The sequence below is a fragment of the Pongo abelii genome, chromosome 6 (assembly GCF_028885655.2).
Source record: "Pongo abelii isolate AG06213 chromosome 6, NHGRI_mPonAbe1-v2.0_pri, whole genome shotgun sequence".
NCBI classification, from domain to species: Eukaryota; Metazoa; Chordata; class Mammalia; order Primates; family Hominidae; genus Pongo; species Pongo abelii.
In genome coordinates this window covers 105,406,438-105,424,178 of record NC_071991.2, presented here as the reverse complement: position 1 = coordinate 105,424,178, position 17,741 = coordinate 105,406,438, and the positions used below count along the sequence as shown (strand labels likewise).

Genomic DNA, 17,741 nt, shown 5'->3' with positions numbered 1-17,741 from the left:
ACTTCCTTTCTTCCTGGCTCCTTCCTTTTTCATATCTGAAAACATGTTCAGAACAAAGAAGCTGCACTGAGGTGTGAATGCCCAGTAGCCAGTGAGTTTGTACGATGCAAACTGGTATTCTAGCATATTGCTAAATCACTACACTTAATAAGCTTCCTGGGTATCCACTGTCAAATCACAAACCACAAATGTAAGGTCATGAATGCCAACAGTCTCTTCTCTCTGCTTTACTCAACCAGTGTGATCTGTCCAAAGAATTTGAAATGACAGAAAATATACATAGCAAGTATTAAAGCAGCAGATGGTATTCATATGCCGCTAGCTCTCTGTGCTGCTAAGTCACTCACACATCCATAGTCATAGCGGAGGGGACGGGGAAAAAATCACATTTCCTTCTTTTCTTGGAATTGCCATCTTTTTCTCATCTCTGATGCCAATGTCTCCTCACAAGATTTCCAAGAGAAGAAAAGTCTCACTGTTCTGGAAATGCCAGAAAACGTTCCAAAACTTGCTTAGCGTTCTTCCTAGCAACAAATCCAACAACTTCCTCCACATTCGGGTGGCATGGCTCTCATTGTGTTTATCACTTTCTGCCCCCAACTAGCTGTACAACCTTGGACCATTAGTCCTCTTTCTGTGCCTCAGTTTTCTCGTCTATTAGATGGGGATATTGAAATTGCGTACCTCATTAGTTGTCATGAGGATCAAATATATGCCAATCAGTTTTAACAGTATTTAGGATGGAGTAAGCACTCAACATATTGCTATGTGGTCATTTTGCCTGCATAACTAATGGATGAACCTATGGGTCAGTGGAAGTGGACTAAGAATTATAAAATACCTATAGTCTTGGTTTTGCCACTTACTAGCTACGATGAGCCATTGAGAAGTTCCTTATTGAAACTTATTTTTTAAATCTGTAAAATGCTAGAAAAACATGTTTTCAGTATTAAATGAGATTACCTCTATGAAAAATAAGCCTCAAAATACCATAGAACATAAAATGGTATTATCTCCTATCTCTGTTCTTGAGCAGGAGCTGCCAAGTGTAGAGTCTTTGCATTTCTTGTGGCACCTAATGGGTCTACAACACCAGTTGTTGAAGGAAAAGTTTACTCATTCAGCACAACTGAGAAGAAGGAAGCAAGCCAGAAAGGCCTCTGAATGGTCATCAGAGATGGCGTGAAATTCACACATTCACTCATGTGCTTTTTTAATAGGCTCGTGCATCAGGCTCTCCCTCTGAGGCACTTCACTTTTACTTTACCCAGAGTCAGCCTGGAGAGGACCAGGCATATCCAATTAGTGGAGTGAGGCTGGGTTAAATTGCTCTGGGCAGGCATACTGACCACCTGAGAAGTGGCACCTGACTATAATGGTGGAGTCAGAAAAACTAAGAAAAGCAGCCAGGAGAACTTAAAAAGCCCTTTGGTGTGAGACTTTTTACCATAAGGAGAGATCCCGTGAGGCTGACTGAGAACTAAATTAGACAAAAGCAGTTGAGATCTTCTTCAGAGAACAATTTCACTTTGGCAAGGGGATACCGATGACCTAAAATGACAGATTCTGCTAATTTCCATTATTGCCTCAGGGAAGGTTGAAGCTAACTTGGCTCTGTTTTTGCAATATGTTTCTCAAACATAACTTCTTGGTCGACTGCACAGGTAATTACTCCAGCTACAAAGTTCATGTTGCCAATTATCTCAACTATGGCCTCATTTTCTCTAATGATGCCGAAACCTCATTCTTCTGGGTTTTGCAGTCTCTAACGAGTAAATGTTAAAACCTTTATCCAGCAAATGAATTGCTTGGTCATGTCCATTTATGTAGCTTATTATATTTTCAGGATAATTGGCAATCAACTTAGAGTATTGGTAATTATTAATTTTAAGTAATGACATATACTAAAATAAATTTATTTACTAACAATTTGATTTTCACATTTTTATAGTACTGTTTGCTCTCTAAAATTGTGTCCAATTTGGTATTGTTGCTGGCTTTTAAATTTTTTATTAGTAGCATTAATGTTTTGCTAGATAGTGTTCTTGCCTAACTCATAGATGATGTCACAATGAATATTTCGTAAGGACAAGATTGGGAAGTCAAAAGTTTTTAGCACTTTGGGATAATGGACCCAACCTAAGAAGGTGAAATATTGATGTTGTGAAAATAAAGCCTTCACTTGTTTCTAACAAAAAGACCTACAAAAAGATTAGGGAAATATTAACTGTCAGTCTGAAATGTAGCTGTAAGAATGGCAGTAAATGGAGTGCTGTAATCTTAGTCTGTATGAATTTGGGCACTCTGGGCCAAAGAAAACAGCAACTCACTCAGGACACCCTAAGGAGGAGGGGCTTACTGCACAGCTGCCCTGTTTGCATCTGTAAAGTAGAAAGTTCGGTTTGAGATGACCTCAAGGGACTGACCCCTTTCACATGGTTTCTCGTATGGTCTTTCTGCTATCTCTGCATATTTAGTAGGTTCTCCTCTGACTCCCAACATCCAACTAAATCCCAGAAAGAGCTGGTTTGATCAATTTGTCTTACTCTTGTCTTTGTTCTAGCGTATCTCTGCACAAAGCTACCTCCTGGGTCATCCACCAGCCTCTAAGGTGCTCACTCCTGATCCAAGGAGCACCTCTACCAAAACAATAGCTTATCCTTGTTTTTCTGAACAGCGGGCTGTGGTTGGGGAAGTTAACATTAGAATATGAACCTGGGTGTGGCTCCAACGGCCAGAATTGTGAGCAATAAGTCAAAGCTACAGGAAGAGAGATTCAGCTTCATATAGAATTTCCTAAAAATGGAATGGGCTATATAGGCAGATAGATGGTTGGATTTAGTGACCTTCTAGGCTCCTTCTGTCTCCCAAAATTGTGTTTTTATTTTTAATACCACTCTTCTGTTTCTTCCCAGATGTGTCTAATGAAAACCATCTTTTCACATTATTATTAAAATGAGCTATGAAGATAATTCTGACACAGTATAATTAGGATATGCCTAAGGTGTCAGAAACAGTAATGCTTTTGCATTAGCCTCTTAAAATATATTTCATATGCAACATATTTGTAAATTAGATTTTATTATAGTAAATAACAATGCTGTACAAATAAAAGAAATAATTTACCTAATGTAAATGTAATGGGACAGCAAACTGTGACATGGATACTTCTCTTAAGAGGATTGAAGATGAATGTAAGAATGTTAGGAAAATTGTTTACCCATGAATTATGAATGATGTTCCAGAGATTTCAGTTGGGCATTTAAACTCAGATATCATGATGGACTGAGTTATTTAGGGCAATTTTCAGTGATGACTCTTCTGATGGCTGCCTGAGCTGAACTTCTCCAAAACAGTTAAATCTCACCATCCAAACTGTACTAATTTGGAAGTGTGTGTGTAAGAATAAAAGTTATTCCATAAAATGTTAATTCTCTCTCAACAGAAATTTAATTGTTTAGCCTGAGAAAATCTGAAAGCACCACACCATGGAGACTCCAGGAGGCTTCTGTTTCCAATTTCCAGTGTAAGAATGCATTGAGACAAAAAAGATAAAGTAGATATCAGGGCAGAGCAGCCTTGCCTCCAGCCTGCAAGGGAGTTGTATTTCTTTGAGGCAATGCATGATCAGGAGAGAGAGTAGCTTTGTTAAAATTCTAAAATTTGAGGTCCATCATTTTTGAGACAAGACTCATCTCTCTTGGTTTCAGTTTCCTCATTGATACATTGGCAATGATAATAGTACCTAGGTCAGAGAGTTCTTGTGAGAACGAAAGCACTTCTTGGCACAGCGTCTAGCTCATAGAAGGTGCTCAGTAGTTTAGCTACTAAGATTACTATTTTCTATTGTTTTTGTTTTTGAGACAGGATCTTCCTCTGTTGCCCAGGCTGGAGTGCAGTGGCATGATCTTGGCTCAGTGCAGCCTCCTCCTCACTGGCTCAAACCATCCTCTCACCTCAGCCTCTGGAGTAGCTGGGACCACAGGTGCGCACCACCACACCCAGATAATTTTTTTTTTTTTTTTTTTGTAGAGATAGAGTTTCTTCATGTTGCCCAGACTAGTCTGGAACTCCTGGGCTCAAGTGATCCACCTGCCTCAGCCTTCTAAAGTGCTGGGATTACAAGTGTGAGCCACTGTGCCCTGCCTGCTATTGTTCCTTTGTTTTTGAGATGGAGTCTTGCTCTGTCGCCCAGGCTGGTGCAGTGGCGCCATCTCGGCTTACTAAATCCTCTGCCTCCTGCGTTCAAGTGATTCTCATGCCTCAGCCTCCCGAGTAGCTGGGATTACAAGCGTTTTTGTGTTTTTTTAGTAGAGACAGGGTTTCACCATGTTGATCAGGCTTGTCTCGAATTCCTGACCTCAGGTGATCTGCCCACCTCGGCCTCCCAAAGTGCTGGGATTACAGGCGTGAGCCACTGGACCTGGCCTGTAGTTCCTTAAAAAGCAGGAACCCTGTGGTTATGCATCCCTGCCCAGAGAGCCACGAGCCTTATCACTTCCTAGTCATCAGTGTGGCTCATGTCTTCGGATCATACCCAGCCCAGCCTGAAACAGAGTTGTGTCTGGCCCCAGCTCATGATCCATTTGGCTTTCTCCTCCCTAGAAGACCTGACCCCATTCTCACGCTGCTGCTTTGCTTGGACCTTGTGTAAGTCACTGTACCTCTTGACTCTGAGTTCCCGCCTCCTGAAAATGGGAACTATTTATAGGGTTTTAAAGTTTTGGATACTATCAATTTAAATTTTATCTATTTTAAAACAAATGAGTTGTCAGGTGCCAAAAGTGTAGAAAAGACAGAATGTTAGAGCTAGAGGGGTCATCAAAGAATATCTTCCCTGACTTTCTTTTGCAAAATATTGACACTTGGGTGCCATTCCACCTGAGATTCTGATTTAATTGGTCAGGGATTTATTTGGTCTGGATGTAGCCCAGCCATCGATACTTTTTGAAAGCTTACCCAGTGGTGCTAATGCACAGGCAGGGTTGAGAAGCACTTAGCAAGCCCAAGGTCATACTGTTAGTGGTGGAGGCAGGTCTAGAACTCGTGGTTTCTGCTCTTCTTACTACAGACTGACCCTAAGTTCTGGTTTAAAAGAAGCTTTTTGAAGCATTCCTTTTGTGGTTTGACCCTTTCTCATAAAAGTGAGATATGTAATAAACATAATATTCAAGCACGCCTGTTAGTTGGCTTCTGTTTAATTAAGGTTTTATTCTGTTCCACCTTAACCTTATGCTTTTTCTTTCTTGTAATGGTGTGTTCAGCAACCCCTTTATTCCAGATGCCATATTTTCTTACCGCCTTCAAAGCCATCTCTAAAATATAATTGCATTGCTGAGTTCCTCTCTGACATTGTCAACCTTGATCAAATACTTAGTTCTTCATTGTTTGTTCTTTTCAGTCTGTATTAGATTCTTCCCCGCCACAGCCTGTTGTTGATGTGATTATAAAGCACGGTGTATTCCCATGAAGCATCAGAGTAGAATAAGATCAAGTGCCTTTTTTTACTTTTTGATTTGTGTGCACAGTTGTTTCCTGCTATTTAGGGGTAATTCAGGCTTCTGTCCTACACTGCAATGTAATTGGAATTATGTTACCTATTTTCATTACCTGTTCCCATTAAGTTGCTTAAAATTTCTTAGACATTGATGTCATTAAGTACAATAATGCTTGGTTAAAATTAATCATGGAATTTGATATATAGTAAGTCCCCCTTGTCAATTTTTAGTACTATAGTAGGATGAAATCTCAGCTTAATAGAATTAACCCAAAACAATTTACATTGTCCTGTGTTACTTTTTTTCTTTTTCAGAAATCTTTGTGACATTCTCTCTCAGCATTCTTTATCCCCTGTTTGCTGAAGCCTTCGACCAAAGCTGGTCTTAGCTGTTGGCACACTCCTGAGAAAAGGATAGCTTCAGAAATCAGAAAAACATTTGGGAGGTGTCTAGCCCAGTGGACCTTCTGAAGGTGAGAGTGAATTAGTTCTCTCTTTGTCTTTACAAGACTGAATTAACTGGTCTGTCTTCCAAAATCTACTTGGAACGTAGTAAAAGAGGGAAACAGGTTATTGAACATTTTTTATAAACAATTGATAGTTTCTCTTTTTTGGGAGAACTTTTTAGTAAGTATGGAGGAAACCAATTGGCTATTTTGACCGAACAGGAACTTTATTTGAAGTTGGAGCTCTAATCTTATGAAGATCTATCTGAACACACACACACACACACACACACAAACACACACAAACACACACACCCCTTTTAAAAATCAATAATGTTTCTCTTTTCGGAGAAATTTCTTATGTATTTAGTGTCTCTATCAGCCTCAATATCTGCCTTACCCTACCTTCTTGGGTTGTTTTAAGGATCAAATGATACAACTTTTATGAAAACACTTTGTAAACCATGCGGTATTATTTGCATAAGTAAGAAAAACAATTTCTACTTTTCCTAAACATTTATAATCCTCAGAAATACTCTCATACCCACCAATATATTTTTTCCCCATAGTTTCATTTATTTTCAGTTCAGTTCAGTAAACATTGCTAGGCTCTCAAGAAGCAAAGGTGATAAGTCCTTGCCTTCAAGGAATATCTGCCAAATGCAAGAGACAGGCACATAAATAGATATGACCAACTTCTATATGATAAAAGTATATTGAGGGTGCATTAAGGAATGGAAAAGGCAGCTAATGCAGTCTGGGGCCAGAAGGCTGTGTGTAAAAGCAGGCTTCCTAGAGGAGGTGTCCCCTAAAATGGCTCCTGAAAGTGGAATAGGAGTTACGTAAAGAGCAGGGTGGGGTGGACAAGGGCATTGAAGGTAGGAGCAGTGAGATAGGGGTGTGAAATCCATGTGAGAAAGTAAGAAGTTATGGCATATGTGTGAAAGGAAGGTGAGCAGGAAGCACTGAAGCACTGAGGTGTTATCAGCTGGAAGTCATTGGCATTTTATGTGTATTACACTGGAGGAAGTATAGAGAATGAACTAGAGCAATATTGAAGGAAGGAAAGATGCATTTCGTAATTATATGGGGGAGAGCTAGGAGAACTAGAATTTGGCTAGAAGCAGCATTGAATAGAGAAAGAAAGGGGAATTTGAAAGAGCTGGATTTGGTGGTTGATTGGGCATGGGAAGTAGGAAAATGTCAGGACTTGGGATTCTTGGATTTCTGACGTGGGTGACTGAGAACATGATGATGCCAGAAGGGGAATTTAGGAGAGAAGCAGATTTATTCTTGGGAAGGGAAGGACTTTGAAGTATATAAGGGACATCTAGATAGAAATATCCATCAGACAGCTGGAAGTGTAAGTGTGGAGGTAAGGGGAAGATTCAGAACTAGAAACGTTCACTTGGGAGTTATAGGCAATGGTTAAAAATATTTTTTTAATTATGTATTTGATTTTGTATTTAAGCCTTCAATATTATTCATTTATTTACTGAAAGCACAACTGACCACATTCTCTATTTTCATTTTATTCTGACATTATCTGCTGTTTCATTTGTATCTGTAGTTTTTCTTCTTATTTTCTTGGCATAATAAATTAGGATTTTTTTCCTAGAGACAAATATGGTGACCTTTCCAGTTTGATAAAAGGAAATTCAAAGCAGTCTTTAACAAACAGTGTGAACGCTAAAGTTAAGGACAGTAACAAGCCAGTGCTACTCTCCATTTTAATTCACAATAGCTACAGCAATTATTTAAGAAAGGAGCTTTGCTTTCTAAAATGTCGTTCTTTTTCAGTATCAGTCATGATTTCTTGTCAAATTCTCACTTTCATTGCTCTGCCCAGTGTTTCAGCATTGCTTATGGGAGACTGAGAGGGTCTTTCTTGCATTCTTCAGTGGGGTGGTGTTAGGGCCCCTCCCTTTGGGTCTTCTCAGCATCCACCCAGGACATGGTTGAGGCCTGTTATAACAGAGCCTGCACTGTTTGAGAGCAAGTCCACCCAAGTTAGACTGCTGAAATTCATTCTCACAGCCTTCTTTGAGGGAATGTCTGGGGTAAAAATTTCAAATTCAAATAATACTTACAATAGTACTATTTTGAGTGAATTTTATTTGATTACTGTGATCTTAATTAGCTTACTGATTTTTTTCCTTAATACCCATTGGAAAGCTACAAAATGCTCGATTTTTACTCTCTGTAGTTCACTACCATCTTTCCAGGAACTTTAAAGGTCCATGAATCTGTCACTTTTTCATAAACAAGAAAAATAATTTGAGGCAAAATTAAGTAACGTACTTAACACTAACAGCTGGAACCAAAGTCCTGGTCTCCTGAATCTCACTCTGCCTTTTCCACCTCATCTTTTTTTTTCTCTCATTCTAAATCTTGATTGAGCTGTAAAGTTATCTATATGTCTTAAAATAGGGAATCGAATTAAGTAAATCAGTTCACACCAATGACACTTGCTTTGGTTAATCACTGTAGATGCAACAATCAGATTCTCTTTTAATACTTGAGGCTCTGATTAAGGCTTTATTATTTTTAAATTTTATAGTTTTTAATTTTTAACATGGATTTTGTTTTTGGCAGCCTTTATTTCTCTAGACTGGTTTTACCAGTGAAATGAAAGATTAGAACGAATCAAACCACCTGTGTATAAATTCTAGTTAAAAAAGACATCAGTGACTTTAAAACCAACACTTTTAGGCACAGGATATTACCTTTTTTGTTCATTTTTAAATTCATACATAATGCTTATACATATTTCATATACAAATTAGTCATATTTACAGGTGATATTTGATACATGCATACACTGTGTAATGATTAAATCAGATTAATTGAGTATATCCATCACCTCAAACATTTATGATTTCTTTGTGTTGGGAACATTAGAAATCTTTCTTCTAGCTATTTTGAAATATACAATAAATTGTGGTTAATTACAGTCATCCAGAAAGCACAAGGTATTTCTGATTTGGTCAATTACATTGCAATCTACTGTGAGTTTTATGTGTAGAGGATGAATTTATGGAAACGCTGCGTTAGTGTAATTTAGAATGACGGCACATACATGCGAGTTGTAGGTGGTCTTGAAGACAATGAGTTGTTCTCTGAAGTCCACAGAATGGTCAGTCTTTGCTGTGAAACCAGTGGGCTGTGAATTATCAGAGTGCGTGTATAAAACATGATTCACTCATCCCGAAAGCTGCCAGTAACAAAAGAAGTTTCTACTCATTTATGCGCAGAATACAAAGAATATTTCTCCCTGTTTCAATCTTTTTGCCTCTTTCTATTTTCTCTCTCTGTCTTTATGAATCTTTTTCTGTCTCACTCATATTCGCTGCATGATAGACACACACTAATATGATGTCTCCAAAACGTGAGACCCTTGGTTTGTGGAACTGGTAGTGGAAATAGCATGTTGTGGATAAGGGGTGAGTGCTGTGGGGAGACATTGGCATTTGCTAAATGTTTGCCCTGTGCATCGCTTGGCTGCATTGGGCAGAACAACAGTATGAGCAGGGATGAATAGATATGGAAACTATTGCAGACTGTGAACACAAGATGGTATGATGGCTGCGAAAGGGGAGGTCAGCTTTCACCACTGTTATCTGACTTGGTGGTGGTCTTCTTCTGAACTATCTTACCATGGGTGAAGGACAGAATGCAACCATATTAGGTGGCTGCTTTCTGCTTGGATTCCAAAGTGAGTGTCATTGTCCAAGCAAAGCAATGCATGCAATTTATGTTAGTTTTGGAGTTGCCACTTAGAAGTATTCAGAGTTTGGAATAGCACTGGAGACTGCCTTCCTTGTACCCTGTGGTTAGAGAACAGCATTCTACAAGAGGAGGGTTGTATGGGAAAACTCCTATTGGGAAGTGGAAGGCATGGGTGAGTTGCCGGGGTGACACTTTTGCATGGGCAGTATTCCAACAGGCTCAGATCATATTTAACAGTAAAATGTGTTGCTGTATGCCCTTTTATAATGTGGGGTTTTAAAAAGAAAGAGGAAAGGAAATGCTGAGCTACTAACTTTGGGTACAAATTCAATCCCATCATAGAGATCGTAGACTTTACATCAGCAATTTGTGGGCCATTTTGGTGGAGGACAATGACAACAGATTTCTAATCAGATAATGTCCTGCTACATTTGAATTTTCACTCTCCACTGCCTTTTGTTGTCTGGGTGCTTTTGAAATTATTCTTGATTCAGGTTTATTATTAACTTTTGAACCCTAGCTACTGCACTAATACCTTGATACTCATGAAAATGAGAATGGTGACTAGAGAATTTGTTTTTGCCTTAGTTAATAGAATAGCAAGACAGCATAATATAGATTAATGACTCTTCATATTTTCTCATAATATAAGCTGAATTCATTTTCCCTTGGGGATCTATTTCAAATTCATGCTCTAATAAAACCATTCTTGCCAGTTGTTGACTTTCTAGCTTTTTAAAAGCGTCTGCATAATGGATAAGTAGATAACAATAAATAATAAATAATTTTGATCTTAAACTTTAAAAACATGTTTATTGTTCTTATTTTAAAATGGAAAAATGAAACAACTTCCTCTTCACAATCAATAGTATAAGTATCTGTGCCGTCTGTTTTAGGCAAGAACCATCCTGAGGCAATTATATCTTTTAATATATACGACCTATGAGAAAGATTGAGGATAAAAAAAAAGATTGAGGATGCAGAACTACTAACAGGGTTCTATTCACCCAGCATAACATAAATGTCCTTCATTTAGAGGACATGTACATTATTGATAGAACTATTCAAAAATCCCAATATCCACTTGGATAACAACTATCTGTTACCAGTATTTCAAATTATTGTCTCTCCTTTTCTGTTTCCCCTCCTTGCTATCAGGGGTTTCATGTTTTATTTAGTGTCATCATATTAGTATGTGTGTATCACAGAGAATGTAAATGAGAAAGACAGAGGCAGAGACAAAGACAGAAAGAGGCAAAGAGAGAGACTAAGAGGAGAGAGAAATATTCCTCTTGCCCTACACATAAACCAAAGCAGTATTTGAAGTTCTTTTCTCCCCTCAGTCTGATTTCTTTGACTTATTTGGCCTTAAAATGATATAATCTGTAACTCAGAATCCATAAACAGGTTCACAGGGCCACATCCTGAGTTGGGGATCAGAAGACACAGTCCCTATGGCAGAGCTGTGATGTGCCATTCAAATCCCCTGCCCTTTCCTGACTCAAGCACTCTTTCTCCAGCTTCTTGGAGTGTTAACAGCTGATGGCTCACTTGCGTCCTTCCTTTTGGGGATTGTCTACTGCCTTCAGCTAATCAGAGCTGCCTCACCCAAGATTATACTGTTTTCCCCAGGCCCATGTGCATTCAATGAGTGGTCGACTTGGGAACACAAAGGCTCTTGACTCAGTTCAGGACAATGTGTAGGACCTGAAAGGTTGGCTGAGGCTTTTGTTGTGACAGCACCATGGCCCAACTTCTCTGACTCCCTTGTCCTGTTTTGTGCACTCCCCTTGAGGTTGTGCTCAGGAGCCCTCACCAGTAAAATTCCTGCCTGCAGGTCTTCATCTCAGAGCCTGTTTCCAGAGAAACCTGAACTGCAGCAATCACCATACGTGGGCCATGCAATGTAGCACGTGTGTGTACGAGGATGGGATTACCTATCTTCATAGTACTGTGATAAGGTACTGGCTCTGGAATCACAATCAAGATCTGCGACAATCTAGCCCACGCACTTACTATAAAAAATTAAAGTGGGGAGGGTTCCAAGATGGCTGAATAGGAACAGCTCCAGTCTACAGCTCCCAGCGTGAGCGACACAGAAGACGGTTGATTTCTGCATTTCCAACTCAGGTACTGGGTTCATCTCACTGGGGCTTGTTGGACAGGGGTGCAGGACAGTGGGTACAGCCCACCGAGTGAGAGCCGAAGCAAGGTGAGGCATTGCCTCACCCGGGAAGCACAAGGGGTCAGGAAATTCCCTTTCCTAGCCAAGGGAAGCTGTGACAGACGGCACCTGGAAAATCGGGTCACTCCCACCCTAATACTGCGCTTTTCCTATGGTCTTAGCAAACGGCACACTGTTTATATTATATATAAATAGAGATTATATCTGGCACCTGGCTCAGAGGGTCCCACGCCTACAGAGCCTTACTTGTTGCTAGCACAGCAGTCTGAGATCTATCTGCAAGGTGGCAGCGAGGCTGGGGGAGGAGCACCCACCATTACTGAGGCTTGAGTAGATAAACAGAGCTGCCGGGAAGCTCGAACTGGGTAGAGTCCACCTCAGCTCAAGGAGGCCTGCCTGCCTCTGTAGACTCCACCTCTGGGGGCAGGGCATAGCTGAACAAAAGGCAGCAGAAACTTCTGCAGACTTAAATGTCCCTGTCTGACAGCTTTGAAGAGAGTAATGGTTCCCCCAGCACAGAGTATGAGATCTGAGAATGGACACACTGCCTCCTCAAGTGGGTCCCTGACCCCCAAGTAGCCTAACTGGGAGGCACCCCGCAGTAGGGGCAGACTGACACCCCACACGGCTGAGTACCCCTCTGAGACGAAGCTTCCAGAGGAATGATCAAGCAGCAACATTTGCTGTTCTGCAATATTCGCTGTTCTGCAGCCTCTGCTGGTGATACCCAGGCAAACAGGGTCTGGAGTAGACCTCCAGCAAACTCCAATAGACCTGCAGCCGAGGGTCCTGACTGTTAGAAGGAAAACTAACAAACAGAAATGACATCCACACCAAAACCCCATCTGTACGTCACCATCATCAAAGACCAAAGGTAGATAAAACCACAAAGACAGGGAGAAACCAGAGCAGAAAAGCTGAAAATTCTACAAATCAGAGCACGTCTTCTCCAAAGGAACACAGCTCCTTGTCAGCAACTGAACAAAGCTGGACAGAGAATGACTTTGACGAGTTGAGAGAAGAGGGCTTTAGACGATCAAACTTCTCTCAGCTAAAGGAGGATGGTCAAACCCGTCTCAAAGAAGCTAAAAACCTTGAAAAAAGATCAGACGAATGGCTAACTAGAATAACCAGTGTAGAGAAATCCTTAAATGACCTGATGGAGCTGAAAACCATGGCATGAGAACTACGTGACGTGTGAACAAGCATCAGTAGCCGATTTGATCAACTGGAAGAAAGGGTATCAGTGATGGAAGATCAAATGAATGAAATGAAGTGAGAAGAGAAGTTTAAAGAAAAAAGTAAAAAGAAACGAACAAAGCCTCCAAGAAATATGGGATTATGTGAAAAGACCAAATCTACGTCTGATTGATATACCTGAAACTGACGAGGAGAATGGAACCAAGTTGGAAAACACTCTGCAGGATATTATCCAGGAGAACTTCCCCAACATAGCAAGGCAGGCCAACATTCAAATTCAGGAAATACAGAGAACACCACAAAGATACTCCTCGAGAAGAGCAACTCCAAGACACATAATTGTCAGATTCATCAAAGTTGAAATGGAAGAAAAAACGTTAAGGGCAGCCAGAGAGAAAGGTCGGGTTACCCACAAAGGGAAGCCCATCAGACTAACAGCGGATCTCTCGGCAGAAACTCTACAAGCCAGAAGAGAGTGGGGGCCAATATGCAACATTCTTAAAAGAATTTTCAACCCAGAATTTCATATCCAGCCAAACTAAGCTTCATAAGTGAAGGAAAAATAAAATCCTTTACAGACAAGCAAATGCTGAGAAATTTTGTCACCACCAGGCCTGCCTTACAAGAGCTCCTGAAGGAAGCACTAAACATGGAAATGAACAACTGGTACTAGCCACTGCAAAAACATGACAAATTGTAAAGACCATCGAGGCTAGGAAGAAACTGCATCAACTAACGAGCAAAATAACCAGCTAACATCATAATGACAGGATCAAATTCACACATAACAATATTAACCTTAAATGTAAATGGACTAAATACTCCAATTAAAAGACACAGACTGGCAAATTGGATAAAGAATCAAGACCCATCAGTGTGCTATATTCAGGAGACGCATCAGTGTGCTGTATTCAGGAGACCCATCTGACATGCAGAGACACACATAGGCTCAAAATAAAGGGATGGAGGAAGATCTACCAAGCAAATGGAAAACATAAAAAAAAGCAGGGGTTGCAATCCTGGTCTCTGATAAAACAGACTTTAAACCAGCAAAGATCAAAAGAGACCAAGAAGGCCATTACATAATGGTAAAGGAATCAGTTCAACAAGAAGAGCTAACTATCCTAAATATATATGCACCCAATACAGGAGCACCCAGATTCATAAAGCAAGTCCTTAGTGACCTACAAAGAGACTTAGACTCCCACACGATAATAATAGGAGACTTTAACACCCCACTGTCAGCCTTAGACAGATCAACGAGACAGAAAGTCAACAAGGATACCCAGGAATTGAACTCAGCTCTGCACCAAGCAGACCTAATAGACATCTACAGAACTCTGCACCCCAAATCAACTGAATATACATTCTTCTTAGCACCACCTTGCACTTATTCCAAAATTGACTACATAGTTGGAAGTAAAGCACTCCTCAGCAAAGGAAAAAGAACAGAAATTATAACAAACTCTCAGACCACAGTGCAATCAAACTAGAACTCAGGATTAAGAAGCTCACTCAAAACTGCTCAACTACATGGAAACTAAACAACCTGCTCCTGAATGACTACTGGGTACATAATGAAATGAAGGCAGAAATAAAGATGTTCTTTGAAACCAATGAGAACAAAGACACAACATACCAGAATCTCTGGGACACATTTAAAGCAGTGTGTGGAGGGAAATTTATAGCACTAAATGCCCACAAGAGAAAGCAGGAAAGATATAAAATTGACACCCTAACATCACAATTAAAAGAACTAGAAAAGCAAGAGCAAACACATTCAAAAGCTAGCAGAAGGCAAGAAATAACTAAGATCAGAGCAGAACTGAAGGAGATAGAGACACGAAAAACCCTTCAAAAAATCAGTGAATCCAGGAGCTGGTTTTCTGAAGAGATCAACAAAATTGATAGACCGCTAGCAAGACTAATAAAGAAGAAAAGAGAGAAGAATCCAATAGACACAATAAAAAATGATACAGGGGTTATCACCACCGATTCCACAGAAATACAAACTACCATCAGAAAATACTATAAACACCTCTACGCAAATAAACTAGAAAATCTAGAAGAAATGAATAAATTCCTCAACACATATACCCTCCCAAGACTAAACCAGGAAGAAGTTGAATCCCTGAATAGACCAATAACAGGCTCTGAAATTGAGGCAATAATGAATAGCCTACCAACCAAAAAAAAGTCCAGGACCAGATGGATTCATAGCCGAATTCTACCAGAGGTACAAGGAGGAACTGGTACCATTCCTTCTGAAACTATTCCAATCAATAGAAAAAGGGAATCCTCCCTAACTCATTTTATGAGGCCAGCATCATCCTAATACCAAAGCCTGGCAGAGACATAACAAAAAAGAGAATTTTAGACCAATATCCCTGATGAATATCGATGCAAAAATCCTCAATAAAATATTGGCAAACCGAATCCAGCAGCACATCAAAAAGCTGACTCACCATGATCAAGTGGGCTTCATCTCTGGGATGCAAGGCTCATTCAACATACACAAATCAATAAATGTAATCCAGCATATAAACAGAACCAAAGACAAAAACTGCATGACTATCTCAATAGATGCAGAAAAGGCCTTTGACAAAATTCAACAGCCCTTCATGCTAAAAACTCAATAAATTAGGTATTGATGGGACATATCTCAAAATAATAAGAGCTATTTATGACAAACCCACAACCAATATCATACTGAATGGGCAAAAACTGGAAGCATTCCCTTTGAAAACTGGCACAAGACAGGGATGCCCTCTCTCACCACTCCTATTCAGCATAGTGTTGGAAGTTCTGGGCAGGGCAATCAGGCAGGAGAAAGAAATAAAGGGTGTTCAATTAGGAAAAGAGGAAGTCAAATTTTCCCTGTTTGCAGATGACATGATTGTATATTTAGAAAACCCCATCGTCTGAGCCCAAAATCTCTTTAAGCTGATAAGCAACTTTAGCAAAGTCTCAGGATACAAAATCAATGTGCAAAAATCACAAGCATTCCTATACACCAATAACAGACAGAGAGCCAAATCATGAGTGAATTCCCATTCACAATTGCTTCAAAGAGGATAAAATACCTAGGAATCCAACTTACAAGGGATCTGAAGGACCTCTTCAAGGAGAACTACAAACCACTGCTCAACGAAATAAAAGAGGACACAAACAAATGGAAGAACATTCCATGCTCATGGATAGGAAGAATCAGTATCGTGAAAATGGCCATACTGCCCAAGGTAATTTATAGATTCAATGCCATCCCCATCAAGCTACCAATGACTTTCTTCACAGAATTGGAAAAAACTACTTTAAAGTTCATATGGGACCAAAAAAGAGCCCACATTGCCAAGAAAAACGTAAGTCAAAAGAACAAAGCTGGAGGCATCACGCTACCTTCAAACTATACTACAAGGCTACAGTAACCAAAACAGCATGGTACTGGTACCAAAACAGAGATATAGACCAATGGAACAGAACAGAGCCCTCAGAAATAATGCCACATATCTACAACCATCTGATCTTTGACAAACCTGACAAAAACAAGAAATGGGGAAAAGATTCCCTATTTAATAAATGGTGCTGGGAAAACTGGCTAGCCATACGTAGAAAGCTGAAACTGAATCCCTTCCTTACATCTTATACAAAAATTAATTCAAGACGGATTAAAGACTTACATGTTAGACCTAAAACCATAAAAACCCTGGAAGAAAACCTAGGCAATATCATTCAGGACATAGGCATGGGCAAGGACTTCATGTCTAAAACACCAAAAGCAATGGTGACAAAAGCCAAAATTGACAAATGGGATCTAATCAAACTAAAGAGCTTCTGCACAGCAAAAGAAACTACCATCAGAGTGAACAGGCAACCTGCAGAATGGGACAAAATTTTTTCAATCTACCCATCTGACAAAGGGCTAATATCCAGAATCTACAAAGAACTTAAACAAATTTACAAGAAAAAATCAAACAACCTCATCAGAAAGTGGGCAAAGGATACGAACAGACACTTCTCAAAAGGAGACATTTTTGCAGCCAACAGACACAATGAAAAAATGCTCATCATCACTGGCCATCAGAGAAATGCAAATCAAAACCACAATGAGATACTATCTCACACCAGTTAGAATGGTGATCATTAAAAAGTCAGGAAACAACAGGTGCTGGAGAGGATGTGGAGAAATAGGAACACTTTTACACTGTTGGTGGGACTGTAAACTAGTTCAACCATTGTGGAAGACAGTGTGGCGATTCCTCAAGGATCTAGAACTAGAAATACCATTTGACCCAGCCATCCCATTACTGGGTATATACCCAAAGGATTATAAATCATGCTTCTATAAAGACACATGCACACATATGTTTATTGCAGCACTATTCACAATAGCAAATACTTGGAACCAACCCAAATGTCCATCAATGATAGACTGGATTAAGAAATGTGGCACATATACACCATGGAGTACTATGCAGCCATAGAAAAGGATGAGTTCATGTCCTTTGCAGGGACATGGATGAAGCTGGAAACCATCATTCTCAGCAAACTATCACAAGGACAGAAAACCAAACACCGCATGTTCTCACTCATAGGTGGGAATTGAACAATGAGAACACCTGGACACAGGAAGGGGAACATCACACACCAGGGCCTGTTGTGGGGTGGGGGGAGGGGGAGGGATAGC

General features: G+C 39.9%; 1 protein-coding gene across 40 annotated transcripts in view; it reads left to right on the top strand.

The window, feature by feature from the left end:
• Positions 1–17,741, top strand: part of NRCAM (neuronal cell adhesion molecule) — a 314,284-nt gene that overhangs the window by 48,652 nt on the left and 247,891 nt on the right. For 34 of the 40 annotated variants that reach the window (XM_063726137.1, XM_063726124.1, XM_002818345.6 and 31 more), the window contains exon 2: positions 5,813–5,970. The exons of 3 other annotated variants lie outside the window; for them this stretch is intronic. The gene's annotated coding sequence lies outside the window, so the exon portion shown is untranslated. Of the gene's footprint in view, positions 1–3,428; positions 3,527–3,867; positions 3,986–5,812; positions 5,971–11,509; positions 11,803–17,741 lie in introns of those variants that run through there. 3 more of the 40 variants (XM_054559660.2, XM_054559656.2, XM_054559657.2) reach the window with 3 other exon arrangements.